Genomic DNA, 15,567 nt, shown 5'->3' with positions numbered 1-15,567 from the left:
CCAACTATACTTTCTTTTCTAGTGCACATGGACATTCTTCAGAATAGACCACATATTAGGTCCTAAAGCAAGCCTTACCAGAATCCAAAACATTGAAATATTACAAAGCATCTTCTCTGACCATAAGGCCATAAAAGTGGAAATCAATAACAGAAAAAGCAGGAAAAAGAAACCAAACACTTGGAAACTAAACAATGCCCTGCTCAGAAAAGACTGGGGTATAGAAGACATTAAGGATGGAATAAAGAAATTCTTTAAATCCAATGACAATGAAAACACTTCCTATCAGAACCTTTGGGACACAGCAAAACCAGTGCTCAGAGGTCAATTTATATCAGTAAACGCACACATCCAAAAAGAAGAAAGAGCCAAAATCAAAGAATTATCCCTACAATTTGAAGAAATAGAAAGAGAGCAACAAAAGAAACCCTCAAGCACCAGAAGGAAGCAAATAATAAAAATTAGAGCAGAATTAAATGAAACAGAAAACAGAAAAACAATTGAAAGAATTAACATGACCAAAAGCTGGTTCTTTGAAAAAATTTAAGAAAATTGATAAACCATTGGCCAAACTGACAAAAGAAAAACATGAAAGGAAGGAAATAACCCAAATAAGAAATAGGATGGGCGATGTTACAACAAACCCAACTGAAATTAAAAGAATCATATCAGATTACTATGAGAACTTGTACTCTCACAAATTTGAAAACCTAGAAGAAATGGATGAATTCCTGGAAACACACTACCTACATAAACTAACACAAACAGAGGCAGAACAACTAAATAGACCCATAGCAAAGGAAGAGATTGAAAAGGTAATCAAAAAACTCCCAGCAAAAAAAAAAAAAAAGCCCCGACCCAGATGGCTTCACCGAAGAGTTCTACCAAACTTTGAAAGAAGACTTAACACACTACTACTGAAGGCATTTCAGAGCACAGAAAAGGACAGAATACTCCCAAACCCATTCTATGAAGCCAGTATATCCCTGATACCAAAATGAGGTAAAGACACCACAAAAAAAGAAAAATTACAGACCTATACCCCTCAGGAACTTAGATGCAAAAATCCTCAACAAAATTCTAGCCAATAGAATTCAACAACATATCAAAAAATTCACCATGACCAAGTGAGATTCATACCAGGTATGCATGGATGGTTCAACATTAGAAAAACAATTAATGTAATCCATCATATAAATAAAAAAAGACAAGCATCACTTGATTTTATCAACTGATGCAGAAAAGACATTTGACAATGTTCAACACCCATTCATGATAAAAACTCTCAGCAAAATAGGAATAGAAGAAAAATTCCTCAGCATAATAAAGGACATTTATACAAAGCCAACAGCCAACATCATCCTAAATGGAGAAAGCCTGAAAACATTCCCCTTGAGATTGGGAACCAGATAAGGATGCCCTTTATCATCACTCTTATTCAACATTGTGCTGGAGGTCCTAGCCAGAGCAATTAGGCTAGATAAGGAAATAAAGTGTGTGCAGATTGGCAAGGAAGAAGTAAAAGCATCTGTATTTGCAGATGACATGATCTTATACACAGAAAACCCTAAGGAATCCCCAAGAAAACTACTGAAACTGATAGAAGAGTTCAGTAGAGTATCGGGATACAAGATAAATATACAAAAATCAGTTGGATTCATCTACACCAACAAAGAGAACCTTGAAGAGGAAATCGCCAAATCAATACCATTTACAATAGCCCCCAAGAAGATAAAACACTTAGGAATAAATCTTACCAGAGATGTAAAAGACATACAAAGAAAACTACAATATACTTCTGCAAGAAACGAAAAGAGGCCTACATAAGTGGAAAAACAAACCTTGCTCATGGATAGGAAGACTTAAAAGTATAAAAATATCTTTTCTCTTGCTCGCTTCAGCAGCACATATACTAAAATTGGAACGATACAGAGAAGATTAGCATGGCCCCTGTGCAAAGATGACACGCAAATTCGTGAAGCGTTCCATATTTTTAATTAAAAATAACGCTCATAACAGGGAACCATTGAAGTCAATATGTAAAAGATCACAATAATCAAAAAGAGGGACTAAATACAGGTGGCATAGAACTGCCATATGGAGAGTGATACAAGGCGATATAGAACAATACAAGTTAGGTTTTTACTTAGAAAAATAGGGGTAAATATTAAGGTAACCACAAACAGGTATAACAACTCCAGAACTCAAGATAAAAGCCAAGAAAAACGTAACGACTCAACAAACATAAAGTCAAACACTACGAAAAAGAGGATCTCACAATTTACTAAGAAAAACGTCTCAGCACAAAAAAGTAAGTGGAAAAATGAAATTGTCAACAACACACATAAAAAGGCATCAAAATGACAACACTAAACACTTCTTTATCTATAATTACGCTGAACGTAAATGGACTAAATGCACCAATAAAGAGACAGAGAGTCTCGGACTGGATAAAGAAACACGATTCGTCTATATGCTGCCTACAAGAGACACACCTTAGACTTAGAGACACAAACAAACTAAAACTCAAAGGATGGAAAAAAGTATATCAAGCAAACAATAAGCAAAAAAGAAGAGGAGTAGCAATATTAATTTCTGACAAAATAGACTTTAGACTTAAATCCACCACAAAGGATAAAGAAGGACACTACATAATGATAAAAGGGACAATTGATCAGGAAGACATAACCATATTAAATATTTATGCACCCAGTGACAGGGCTGCAAGATACATAAATCAAATTTTAACACAACTGAAAAGTGAGATAGACACCTCCACAATTATAGTAGGAGACTTCAACACACCACTTTCGGAGAAGGACAGGACATCCAGTAAGAAGCTCAATAGAGACACGGAAGACCTAATTACAACAATCAACCAAATTGACCTCATTGACTTATACAGAACTCTCCACCTAACTGCTGCAAAGTATACTTTTTTTTTCCAGCGCACATGGAACATTCTCTAGAATAGACCACATATTAGGTCATGAAACAAACCTTTGCAGAGTCCAAAACATCGAAATATTACAAAGCATCTTCTCAGACCACAAGGCAATAAAACTAGAAATCAATAACAGAAAAACTAGGGAATAGAAATCAAATACTTGGAAACTGAACAATACCCTCCTGAAAAAAGACTGGGTTATAGAAGACATCAAGGAGGGAATAAGAAAATTCATAGAATGCAACGAGAATGAAAATACTTCCTATCAAAACCTCTGGGACACAGCAAAAGCAGTGCTCAGAGGCCAATTTATATCCATAAATGCACACATACAAAAAGAAGAAAGAGCCAAAATCAGAGAACTGTCCCTACAACTTCAACAAATAGAAAGTGAGCAACAAAAGAATCCATCAGGCACCAGAAGAAAACAAATCATAAAAATTAGAGCTGAACTAAATGAATTAGAGAACAGAAAAACAATTGAAAGAATTAACAAAGCCAAAAGCCGGTTCTTTGAAAAAATTAACAAAATTGATAAACCATTGGCTAGACTGACTAAAGAAATACAGGAAAGGAAACAAATAACCCGAATAAGAAATGAGAAGGACCACATCACAACAGAACCAAATGAAATTAAAAGAATCATTTCAGATTACTACGAAAAATTGTACTCTAACAAATTTGCAAACCAAGAAGAAGTGGATGAATTCCTGGAAAAACACTACCTACCTAAACTAACACATTCAGAAGTAGAACAACTAAATAGACCCATAACAAAAAAAGAGATTGAAACGGTAATCAAAAAACTCCCAACAAAAAAAAGCCCTGGCCCGGACGGCTTCACTGCAGAGTTCTACCAAACTTTCAGAGAAGAGTTAACACCACTACTACTAAAGGTATTTCAAAGCATAGAAAATGACGGAATACTACCCAACTCATTTTATGAAGCCATAAGAAAATTACAGACCTGTATCCCTCATGAACATAGATGCAAAAATCCTCAACAAAATTCTAGCCAATAGAATTCAACAACATATCAAAACAATAATTCACCCTGACCAAGTGGGATTTATACCAGGTCTGCAAAAAAAAAAAAAAAAAAAAAAAAATTTTTTTTTTTTTAATGCAAGGCTGGTTTAATATTAGAAAAACCATTAATGTAATCCACCACATAAATAAAACAAAAGACAAAAACCACATGATCTTATCAATTGATGCAGAAAAGGCATTTGACAAAGTCCAACACTCATTTATGATAAAAACTCTCACCAAAATAGAAATTGAAGGAAAATTCCTCAACATAATAAAGGGCATCTATGCAAAGTCAACAGCCAACATCACTCTAAATGGAGAGAACCTGAAAGCATTTCCCTTGAGAAAGGGAACCAGAAAAGGATGCCCTTTATCACCGCTCTTATTCAACATTGTGCTAGAAGACCTAGCCAGAGCAATTAGGCTAGACAAAGCAATAAAGGGCATCCGGATTGGCAAAGAGGAAGTCAAATTATCTCTATTTGCAGACGACATGATCTTATACACAGAAAACCCTAAGGAATCCTCCAAAAAACTACTGAAACTAATAGAAGAGTATGGCAGAATCTCAGGTTATAAGATAAACATACAAAAATCACTTGGATTCCTCTACATTAACAAAAAGAACATCGAAGAGGAAATAACCAAATCAATACCATTCACAGTAGCCCCCAAGAAGATAAAATACTTAGGAATAAATCTTACCAAGGATGTAAAAGACCTATACAAAGAAAACTACAAAGCTCTACTACAAGAAATTAAAAAGGACATACTCAAGTGGAAAAACATACCTTGCTCATGGATAGGAAGACTTAACATAGTAAAAATGTCTATTCTACCAAAAGCACTTCTGATCCAAATTCCAATGTCATTTTTTAAGGTGATAGAGAAACAAATCACCAACTTCATATGGAAGGGAAAGAAGCCTCGGATAAGCAAAGCATTACTGAAAAAGAAGAAGAAAGTGGGAGGCCCCACTCTACCTGATTTCAGAACCTATTATACAGCCACAGTAGTCAAAACAGCCTGGTACTGGTACAACAACAGGCACATAGACCAGTGGAACAGAATTGAGAACCCAGATATAAATCCCTCCACATATGAGCAGCTGATATTTGACAAAGGCCCAGTGTCAGTTAATTGGGGAAAAGATAGTCTTTTTAACAAATGGTGCTGGCATAACTGGATATCCATTTGCAAAAGAATGAAACAGGACCCATACCTCACACCATGCACAAAAACTAACTCCAAGTGGATCAAAGACCTAAACATAAAGACTAAAACGATAAAGATCATGGAAGAAAAAATAGGAACAACCTTAGGAGCCCTAATACAAGGCATAAACAGAAAACAAAACATTACCAAAAATGACGAAGAGAAACCAGATAACTGGGAGCTCCTAAAAATCAAACACCTATGCTCATCTAAAGACTTCACCAAAAGAGTAAAAAGACCACCTACAGACTGGGAAAGAATTTTCAGCTATGACATCTCCGACCAGCGCCTGATCTCTAAAATCTATATGATTCTGTCAAAACTCAACCACAAAAAGACAAACAACCCAATCAAGAAGTGGGCAAAGGATATGAACACACACTTCACTAAAGAAGATATTCAGGCAGCTAACAGATACATGAGAAAATGCTCTCGATCATTAGCCATTAGAGAAATGCAACTTAAAACCACGATGAGATTCCATCTCACTCCAACAAATATTAATCCAAAAAACACAAAATAATAAATTTTGGAGAGGCTGCGGAGAGATTGGAACTCTTATACACTGCTGGTGGGAATGTAAAATGGTACAAGCACTTTGGAAATCTATCTGGCGTTATCTTAAACAGTTAGAAATAGAACTACCATACAACCCAGAAATCCCACTCCTCGGAATATACCCTAGAGAAACAAGAGCCTTCACACAAACAGATATATGCACACCCATGTTTATTGCAGCTCTGTTTACAACAGCAAAAAGCTGGAAGCAACCAAGGTGTCCATCAACGGATGAATGGGTAAATAAATTGTGGTATATCCACACAATGGAATACTACGCATCGATAAAGAACAGTGACGAATCTGTGAAACATTTCATAACATGGAGGAACCTGGAAGGCATTATGCTGAGCGAAACTAGTCAGAGGCAAAAGGACAAATATTGTATAAGACCACTATTATAAGATCTTGAGAAATAGTATAAACTGAGAAGAACACATACTTTTGTGGTTACGAGGCGGGGAGGGAGGGTGGGAGGGAGAGGGTTTTTTACTGATTAATTAGTAGATAAGAACGGCTTTAGGTGAAGGGAAGGACAACACTCAATACATGGAAGGTCAGCTCAATTGGACTGGACCAAAAGCAAAGAAGTTTCCGGGATAAAATGAATGCTTCAAAGGTCAGCGGAGCAAGGGCAGGGGTTTGGGGACCATGGTTCAAGGGGACTTCTAAGTCAATTGGCAAAATAATTCTATTATGAAAACATTCTGCATCCCACTTTGAAATGTGGCGTCTGGGGTCTTAAATGCTAACAAGCGGCCATCTAAGATACATCAATTGGTCTCAACCCACCTGGATCAAAGGAGAATGAAGAACACCAAGGTCACACGACAACTAAGAGCCCAAGAGACAGAAAGGGCCACATGAACCAGAGACCTACATCATCCTGAGACCAGAAGAACTAGTTGGTGCCCGGCCACAATCGATGACTGCCCTGACAGGGAGCACAACAGAGAACCCCTGAGGGAGCAGGAGATCAGTGGGATGCAGACCCGAAATTCTCATAAAAAGACCATACTTAATGGTCTGACTGAGACTAGAGGAATCCCGGCAGCCATGCTCCCCAGACCTTCTGTTGGCACAGGACAGGAACCATCCCCGAAGACAACTCATCAGACATGAAAGGGACTGGACAATGGGTGGGAGAGAGATGCTGCTGAAGAGTGAGCTAATTATATCAGGTGGACACTTGAGACTGTGTTGGCATCTCCTGTCTGGAGGGGGGATGGGAGGATAGAGAGAGTTGGAAGCTGGCAAAATTGTCATGAAAGGAGAGACTGGAAAGGCTGACTCATTAGGGGGAGAGCAAGTGGGAGTATGGAGTAAGATGTATATAAACTTATATGTGACAGTCTGACTTGATTTGTAAATGTTCACTTGAAGCTCAATAAAAGTTAATAAAAAAAATATATCTATTCTACCAAAAGCTATCTATAGATACAACGCAATTCCAATCCAAATTCCAAAGACATTCTTTAATGAGATGAAGAAACAAATCACCAACTTCATATGGAAGGGAAAGAGGACCCGGATAAGCAGAGCATTATTGAAAAAGAAAAACAAAGCAGGGGGCCTCGCTCTACCTGATTTTAGAACCTATTATGCCGCCACAGTAGTCAAAACAGCCTGATGCTGGTAAAACAACAGATACATAGACCAATGGAACAGAACTGAAATCCGGACATAAATCCATACACATATGTGTAGTTGATATTTGACAAAGGCCCCAAAGCAGTTAAATGGGGAAAAGACAGTCTTTTTAACAAATGGCATAACTGGATATCCATCTGCCAAAAAAAATGAAACAAAACCCATAACCCACACCATGCACAAAAATGAACTCAAAATGGATCAAAGACCTAAATATAAAATCTAAAATGATAAAGATCATGGAAGAAAATATAGGGACAATGTTAGGAGCTCTCATACATGGCATAAACAGTAGAGAAAACAGTAGAACGAATATAGAAGAAAAACTAGATAACTGGGAGCTCCTAAAAATAAAACACCTATGCTCATCCAAAGACTTCACCAAAAGGGTAAAAAGATTACCTATAGACTGGGAAAAAGTTTTTAGCTATGACTTTTCCAATCAGCACCTGATCTCTAAAATCTACACAATACTGAAAAAACTCAACTGCAAAAAGACAAATAACGCAATTAAAAAATGGGCAAAAGACATGAACAGACACTTCACTAAAGAAGACATTCAGGTAGCTAACAGATACATGAGGAAATGTTCACGATCATTAGCCATTAGAGAAACGCAAATCAAAACTACAATGAGATTCCATCTCACTCCAACAAGGTTAGCATTAATCAAAAACACACAAAATACTAAATGTTGGAGAGGTTGCAGAGAGACTGGAACACTTACACACTGCTGGTAGGAACGTAAAATGGTACAACCACTTTGGAAATCAATTTGGCACTTCCTTAAAAAGCTAGGAATAGAACTACCATAGGATCCAGCCATCCCACTCCTTGGAATATATCCTAGAGAAATAAGAGCCTTTATAGGAACAGATATATGCACATCCATGTTGATTGCAGCACTGTTTACAACAGCGAAAAGATGGAAGCAACCAAGGTGCCCATCAACAGATGAATGAATGAATGAATTATGGTATATTCACGCAATGGAATACAACACATCGATAAAGAACAGTGATGAATCTGTGAAACATTTCATAACATGGAGGAATTTGGAAAGCATTATGCTGAGTGAAATTAGTTGTAAAACGGCATATATTGTATAAGAGCACTATTAAAAGCACTCGAGAAATAGTTTAAACAGAGAAGAAAATATTCTTTGATAGTTACGAGAAGGGGGAGGGAGGGAGCGAGCGAGAGGAGTATTCACTAATTAGATAGTAGATAAGAACTACTTTAGGTGAAGGAAAAGACAACATATAATACAGGAGAGGTCAGCACACCTGGACTAAACCGAAAACAAAGAAGTTTCATGAAGTTCTTTGAGGACCATGGTTTCAGGAGACATCTAAGTCAACTGGCATAATAAAATATATGAAGAAAACATTCTCCATTGCACTTTGGAGAGTGGCGTCTCGGGTCTTAAACTCTAGCAAGTGGCCATCTAAGATGCATCAATTGGTCTCAACCCACCTGGAGCAAAGGAAAATGATGAACACCAAGAACACAAGGTAATTATGAGCCCAAGAGACAGAAAGGGCCACAAAAACCAGAGACTACATCAGCCTGAGACCAGAAGAACTAGATGGTGCCCGGCTACAACTGATGCCTGCCATGGCAGGGAACACAGCAGAGAATCCCTGAGGGAGCAGGAGAGCAGTGGGATGCAGACCCCAAATCCTCGTAAAAAGACCAGACTTAATGGCCTGACTGAAACTAGAAGGACTGTGGTCATGGCCCCTAGACCTTCTGTTAGACCAAGACAGGAACCATTCCCAAAGCCAAGTCTTCAGACAGGGATTGAACTGGACAGTGGGATAGAAAATGATGCTGGTGAAGAATGAGCTTCTTGGATCAAGGAGACACTTGAGATTATGTTGGCATCTCCTATCTGGAGGGAAGAGTAGAGGGCAGAGAGGGTCAGAAGCTGGCGGAATGGACGTGAAAAGAGAGTAGAGGGAAGGAGCGGGCTGTCTCATTAGGAGGAGAGCAATTAGGAGTATATAGCAAGGTGTATATAAATTTTTGTATGAGAGACTGACTTGCTTTGTAAACTTTCCCTTAAAGCACAATAAAAATTAAAAAAAAAAAAAAGACCAGACTTGCTGGCCTGACAAAGTCTGGAGAAACTCTGAGAGTATGGCTCCAGGACACCCTTTCAGCTCAATAATGAACTTACTGCTGAGGTTCACCCTTCAGCCAAAGATTGGACAGGCCCATAAAACAAAACAAGACTAAAGGGGTACAGCAGCCCAGGGGCAAAGACTAGAAGGCAGGAAGGAAGAGGAAAGCTGGTAATAGGGAACCCAAGGTTGAAAAGGGTGAGTGTTGAAATGTCGTGGGGTTGTTAACCAATGTCATAAAACAATATGTGTACTAACTGTTTGATGAGGAACTAGTTTGTTCAGTAAACCTTCATCTAAAGTACAATAAAAAAAAAGAGGGAAATCAAAAGACACATTGCATGGGGGAAATCTACTGCAAGAGATCTCTTTAAAGTGTTAAAGAACAAAGATATCACCTTGAGGACTAAGATGGGCCTGATCGAAGCCATGGTGTTTTCAATCACCTCATATGCATGTGAAAGCTGGACAATGAATAAGGAAGGCCGAAGTAGAATTGATGCCTTTGAATTGTGGTGCTGGTGAAGAATATTGAATGTACCATGGATTGCCAAAAGACCGAACAAATCTGTCTTGGAAGAAGTACAACCAGAATGCTCCTTGGGAGCAAGTATGGTGAGGCTGTGTCTCACATACTTTGGACATGTTGTCAGAAGGGATCAGTCCCTGGAAAAGGACATCATGCTTGGTAAAGTAGAGGGTTAGTGAAAAAGATGAAGGCGCTCAATGAGGTGAATTGACACAGTGGCTGCAACAATGGGCTCAAATACAGCAACAATCATTAGGATGGCACAGGACCGGGCAGTGTTTCTTTCTGTTGTGCATAGGGTCGTTATGAGTCGGAACTGACTCAATGGCACCTAACAACAACAACGACACGAGGTGATTGAAAATATCATGGTTGATGTCAGGTGCACCTTGGTCCTCAAGGTGACATCATTTCTTTTTAACACTTTAAAGAGGTCTTATGCAGCAGATTTGCCCAGTGCAAGACGTCGTTTGATTTCTTGACTGCTGCTGCCATGGGTGTTGATTGTGGATCCAAGTAAAATGAAATCCTTGACAACTTCAATATTTTCTCCATTTATCATGAATGTCAAAGATAAAGAAATTAAAGATTTTTACCAATTGTGCAGTCTGAATTGATCAAACATGCAATCAAGATGCATTGATAATTACTGGTGATTGGAATGCAAAAGTTGGAAACAAAGAAGGATTGGTAGTTGGAAAATATGCCCTTGGTGATAGAAACGATGCCGGAGATCAAATGATAGAATTTTGCAAGACCAACAACATATTCATTGGAAATACTTTTTTTTTAACAATGTAAATGGTGACAACGTAAATTGTGACTATACACATTGGCCTTACCAGACAGAATATACAGGAATAAAATCAGCTATATCCATGGAAAGAGATGATTGAGAAGCTCAATATCATGAGTCAGAATAAGGCCAGGGGCCAACTGCAGAACAGACCATCTACTGCACATATGCAAGTTCAAGGTAAAGAAGAAAAAATTAAAACAAGTGCATGAGAGACAAAGTACAACCTTGAGTGAAAGGGAAGAGAGACCAATAAAATAACTGCTTAACCAACTTAGCAGGCAAGTAAGAGAAAGACTTTTTAATTCATCTCATTTTGACTTCCCTGCATCCTCTTTCTTTGAATTGCCAGTTAAATGACACACAGAGACTCAGTGTGAAAGCACCCAGTCCACCATGAAAATTCTCCCTGCATTCTATCAGCCAGTCAAACAAAAAAGGCTATATTGTGGAAATATGGTGGCATAAGCAGGTTTAAGATCCCAAACCTCCCCACACAAACACCAAGAAAAGCAACTAAAATCTGTACTCAAGTCCTGTGAGAACTCTGAAATACCGGGCAAAGAAACACAGCAAGAAGGCATGAACTGAAGCAAGACAAGGATGAGTCTCATAGTGTGGGAAAAGTGATTCTTCCACTGTCTCCTTCCCTTCCACCCCCAGTGCAGCAGACAGATGGCTGCAGCAGAGCTGCAGTCACAACCCTAGCCAATGCACAGCTTTCTCGTGCACTGAGAAAGGTCCCAATCTCTGGATCCAATATAAACAGATCTTGCTAGCAGACTGTTCAAAGTGTATATTCTGAATGGTCTAAAGGTGTTCTGAAAGACTAAAACCTCAGTATGGATGGAATTGAAGCCCTTACAGAACTGAGGAGGAAGCAGTGACCAAGGACTGAGGGCTATACCTGCCTAAGGGTGGATTGACTAGTGTGTGCTTCTGGATCTGTCAGGGAGCTGCTGAAGGACTGAAACCTTGGTCTGGTCTGAACCAGAGCTATCACAGGGAAGGAGAAAGAGTGATAAGCAAATTCTGAAAGCTGAGCCCACCTAAAAGTTTCTTGCAGAAATTAGCACTGTTGAAAGCACTGTATACTCAGGGAAATTGAAAAAGCTCCTACCTTGTAAAATTATAATGTAACAGCTTCAACAAAAAATCATAAGGCACACAAAGAAACTAGATATAACAGGCCATTCGAATGAATAGAACAAAGGAAGAGAAATTGCATTTATGGAAGTTCGAATAGAAAGTAACTCAAAGTTATACATTTAAAAAAAATCCATTAAATGTAATTTCATGGGTAAGTATAAGGGCAGGTTTTAAAATATTTTTGCTAGGTACTTCTAATTGTTGTGTCCTTCAGCTCTATAATGGTAAATACATAAAAAATAAGTATATACTTATGTTACAGGGCACACGATATATAAAGATGTAATAGTTGATAACAATAACAAATGGGGGAGAGGAAGAACAGAATAGGTATAGAACTCTTGTGTGTTTTCTTGTGTGTTACTGAAGCTAAATTGGTATCAATTTAAGCCATGTCGTTATAAATGTAAAATGTTAAATGTAATATTCATGGTAATCCCAGAGAAAATATTTTTAAAAATGCACACAAAAGGAAAAAAAAAATCAAAATGTTCACAAAAAAAAACAATAAAACATACCAGTTGGTAATATTGGAGGAAATTAGTAACAGAGAAAGTATATAAAACACATAGCAAAAAACAAACCCATTGCCTTTGAGTTGACTCTGACTCATAGGGTTACCAAGGAGTGGCAGATGAATCTGAATTGCTGACCTTTTTGTTAGCAGCCAAACTCTTTAACCACTACACCACCAGGGCTCCATAAAACACACACAAAAACAAACAACAAAATGGCATTAGGAATTCCTTCCTTATCAATAATTGCCATGAATTTAAATGGACTAAGCACAAAAATCAAAAAGTAGAGAGTGGCAGAATGGATTAAAAATCATGATCCTACTAAATACTGTCTACAAGAGACACATCTTAGGCCCAAGGACACAAATAGTTTGAAAGTGAAAAGATAAAAGAAAAAAAAAATACCCCAAGCAAGAGTAACTTTTTAAAAGAGAGCTGGAGCAGTGATTTTAATATCAGACAAAATAGACTTTAAGTCAAAATCTGTTATAAGAAAAAAAGAAGGACTTACATAATGATAAAAGGATCAACTCATTAAGAAAAAAAAAAACAATCGTAAATATATATGCACCTAACATCAGAGCCTCAAAATATACAAAGCAAACACTAACAGGATAAAGGGAGAAATTGTTTTATAATAATAGTTGGAGAATACAATACACTACTTTCAATACTGAACAGAACATCTATCAGGAAGATCAATAAACAGAAGACTTGGCTGACACTATAAACCAACTAGACCTTATAGACACGTAGAGCACTGTACCCAACAGCACAATATACATTCTTCTCCAGAGCATATGGATTATTCTTCAGGACAAACCGTATGTTAGATCACAAAGCAAGCCTCAGTAAATTCAAAAAGATTGAAATCATACAAAGTTTCTTCTCCAGACACCAAAAAAAAAAAAAAAATCCATTGCTGTGGAGTTGATTTCAACTCACAGTGACCCTACAGGACAGAATAGAACTGCCCCATAGGGTTTCCAAGGAACCGTCAATGAATTCGAACCACTGACGTTTTGGTTAGCATCCATAGCTCTTAATCGCTGCACCACCAGTGCTCCATCTACAGCCACAATGGAGTGAAATTAAAAATTAATAACAGAAGAAAAACTTGAAAATACACAAATATGTGAAAATTAAACAGCACGATATTAAACAACCAATGGGTCAAGGAAGAAATAAAAAATAAAATTAAAGCATAACATACCAAAACTTACAGGATGCAGTAAAGGCAGTGTTCAGAGGGAAATTTATACTGGTAAACCCTTACATTAAAAAAGAAGAAAGATCTCAAATCAATAACCTAATTTTTCAATTTGAAGAATTAGAAAAAGAACAAACCAAGCCCAAATCTACTAGAAGGAAAGAAATAACAGAGATTGGAGCAGCAATAAATGAAATTGAGAATAGAAAAACAATAGAGACAATCAATGAAATCAGAAGTTGGTTTTCTTTTATAGATCAATAAAATCAACAAACTTTTAGCTAGACTGGCAAAAAAAAAGAGGGAGACAGAGAAGATGTAAATATCTTAAATCAGAAATGAAAGTGGGAACATTACAATGACTTTACAGTCTGTTATTGATACAATGATAGACATACAGACTAAAATAGAACTGGGAGTCCAGAAATAAGTCCATACATCTGTGGTCAATTGGTTTTCAATAAGGGTGCTAAGTTTATTCAATAGGGAAAGAATACTCACTTTAATAAATGGTTCTAGAACAACTGGATTTCCGCAAGCATTCCACCTCAGGCCATATACAGGCATACCTCATTTTATTGTGTTTTGCAGATATTGCGTTTTTTACAAATTGAAGTTTTATGGCACCTCTGTGTTGAGCAAGTCTATTGGTGCCATTTTTCCAATAGTTTGTGCTCACTTTGTGTCTCTGTGTCACATTTTGGTAATTCTCACAATATTTCAGACTTTTTCATTATTATATCTGTTGTGGTGATCTGTGATCAGTGATCTTTGATGTACAATTGTTAATTATTTTGAAGTGCCACAAACCACACTCATATAAGACAGAGAACTTAATCGATAAAAGTGTGTCTTCTGACTGCTCCACTGACCAGCCATTCCCCCATCTCTCTCCTCCTAGGGCCTCCCTATTCCTAAATAATGCAAATCAAAACCACAATGAGCTATGACTTCACACTCACTAATATGGCCATACTTAAAAACAAACAAACAGAAAACAATGGGTGTTGATGCAGATAGAAAACAAACAAACAGAAAACAATGGGTGTTGATGCAGATGAAGAGAAATTGGAGCCCTCGTCCATTATTGATGGTACTGTAAAATGGTACAGCTGCTGTGAAAACCAGTTTGGTGGTTCTTCAAAAAATTAACCATAGAACTACCATATGATCCAGCAATTCCCCTCCTAGGTATATACCCAAAAGAACTGAAAGCAGGAATGAAAACAGAAATTTGTACATTTTATTCATTGCAGCACTATTTACAATAGGCAAAAGGTAGAAACAATCCAAATGTCCATCAACAGATGAATGAAAAAACAAAATGTGGTATATACACAAAATGAAATGTTATTCAACCATAAAGAGACAGGAAGTTCTGACACATGCTACGACATGGATGAACCTCAAAAAACAAATATTGTATGGTCCCACTTATATGAAATATCTAGAATAAGCAAATGTATAGAGGCCAGAGTTCCTTAGTAGTTTCCAAGGGCAGGAGGAAGAGAGAAAGCAGGCGTCATTGCTTAGAGGGCGCTGAGGTTCTGTTAAGGGTGATGAAAAATTTGGAAATGGATAATAGAGATGGTTGCACAATATGATGGATATAATTAATGTCACTGAATTATACATGCAAAATTTTTCTTTGAAATGGCAAATGTTTTGTTATAGAGGTAGTTCTCAACTTACAAGGTATTTGAGTTCCAACAAATCACACTTGAGACTGTTTTTTTTTTACGTTATCATTAGTAAGGTGTACTACATATAATGTTGCAATGCATAATTTGCTGATGTTATTCTCAGATGTTCACTCGTAGATGTTCAAAGATTGAAT

General features: G+C 37.3%; 1 non-coding gene across 1 annotated transcript; it reads left to right on the top strand.

Moving 5' to 3' along the window:
* Positions 1 to 1,888: 1,888 nt before the first annotated feature.
* Positions 1,889 to 1,995, top strand: LOC111752790 (U6 spliceosomal RNA). The gene has a single exon (XR_002787705.2). It is a non-coding gene; the product is annotated as a U6 spliceosomal RNA (small nuclear RNA).
* Positions 1,996 to 15,567: the final 13,572 nt, after the last annotated feature.

The sequence above is a fragment of the Loxodonta africana genome, chromosome X (assembly GCF_030014295.1).
Source record: "Loxodonta africana isolate mLoxAfr1 chromosome X, mLoxAfr1.hap2, whole genome shotgun sequence".
NCBI lineage: Eukaryota > Metazoa > Chordata > Mammalia > Proboscidea > Elephantidae > Loxodonta > Loxodonta africana.
This window is presented reverse-complemented; position numbering and strand designations above follow the sequence as displayed.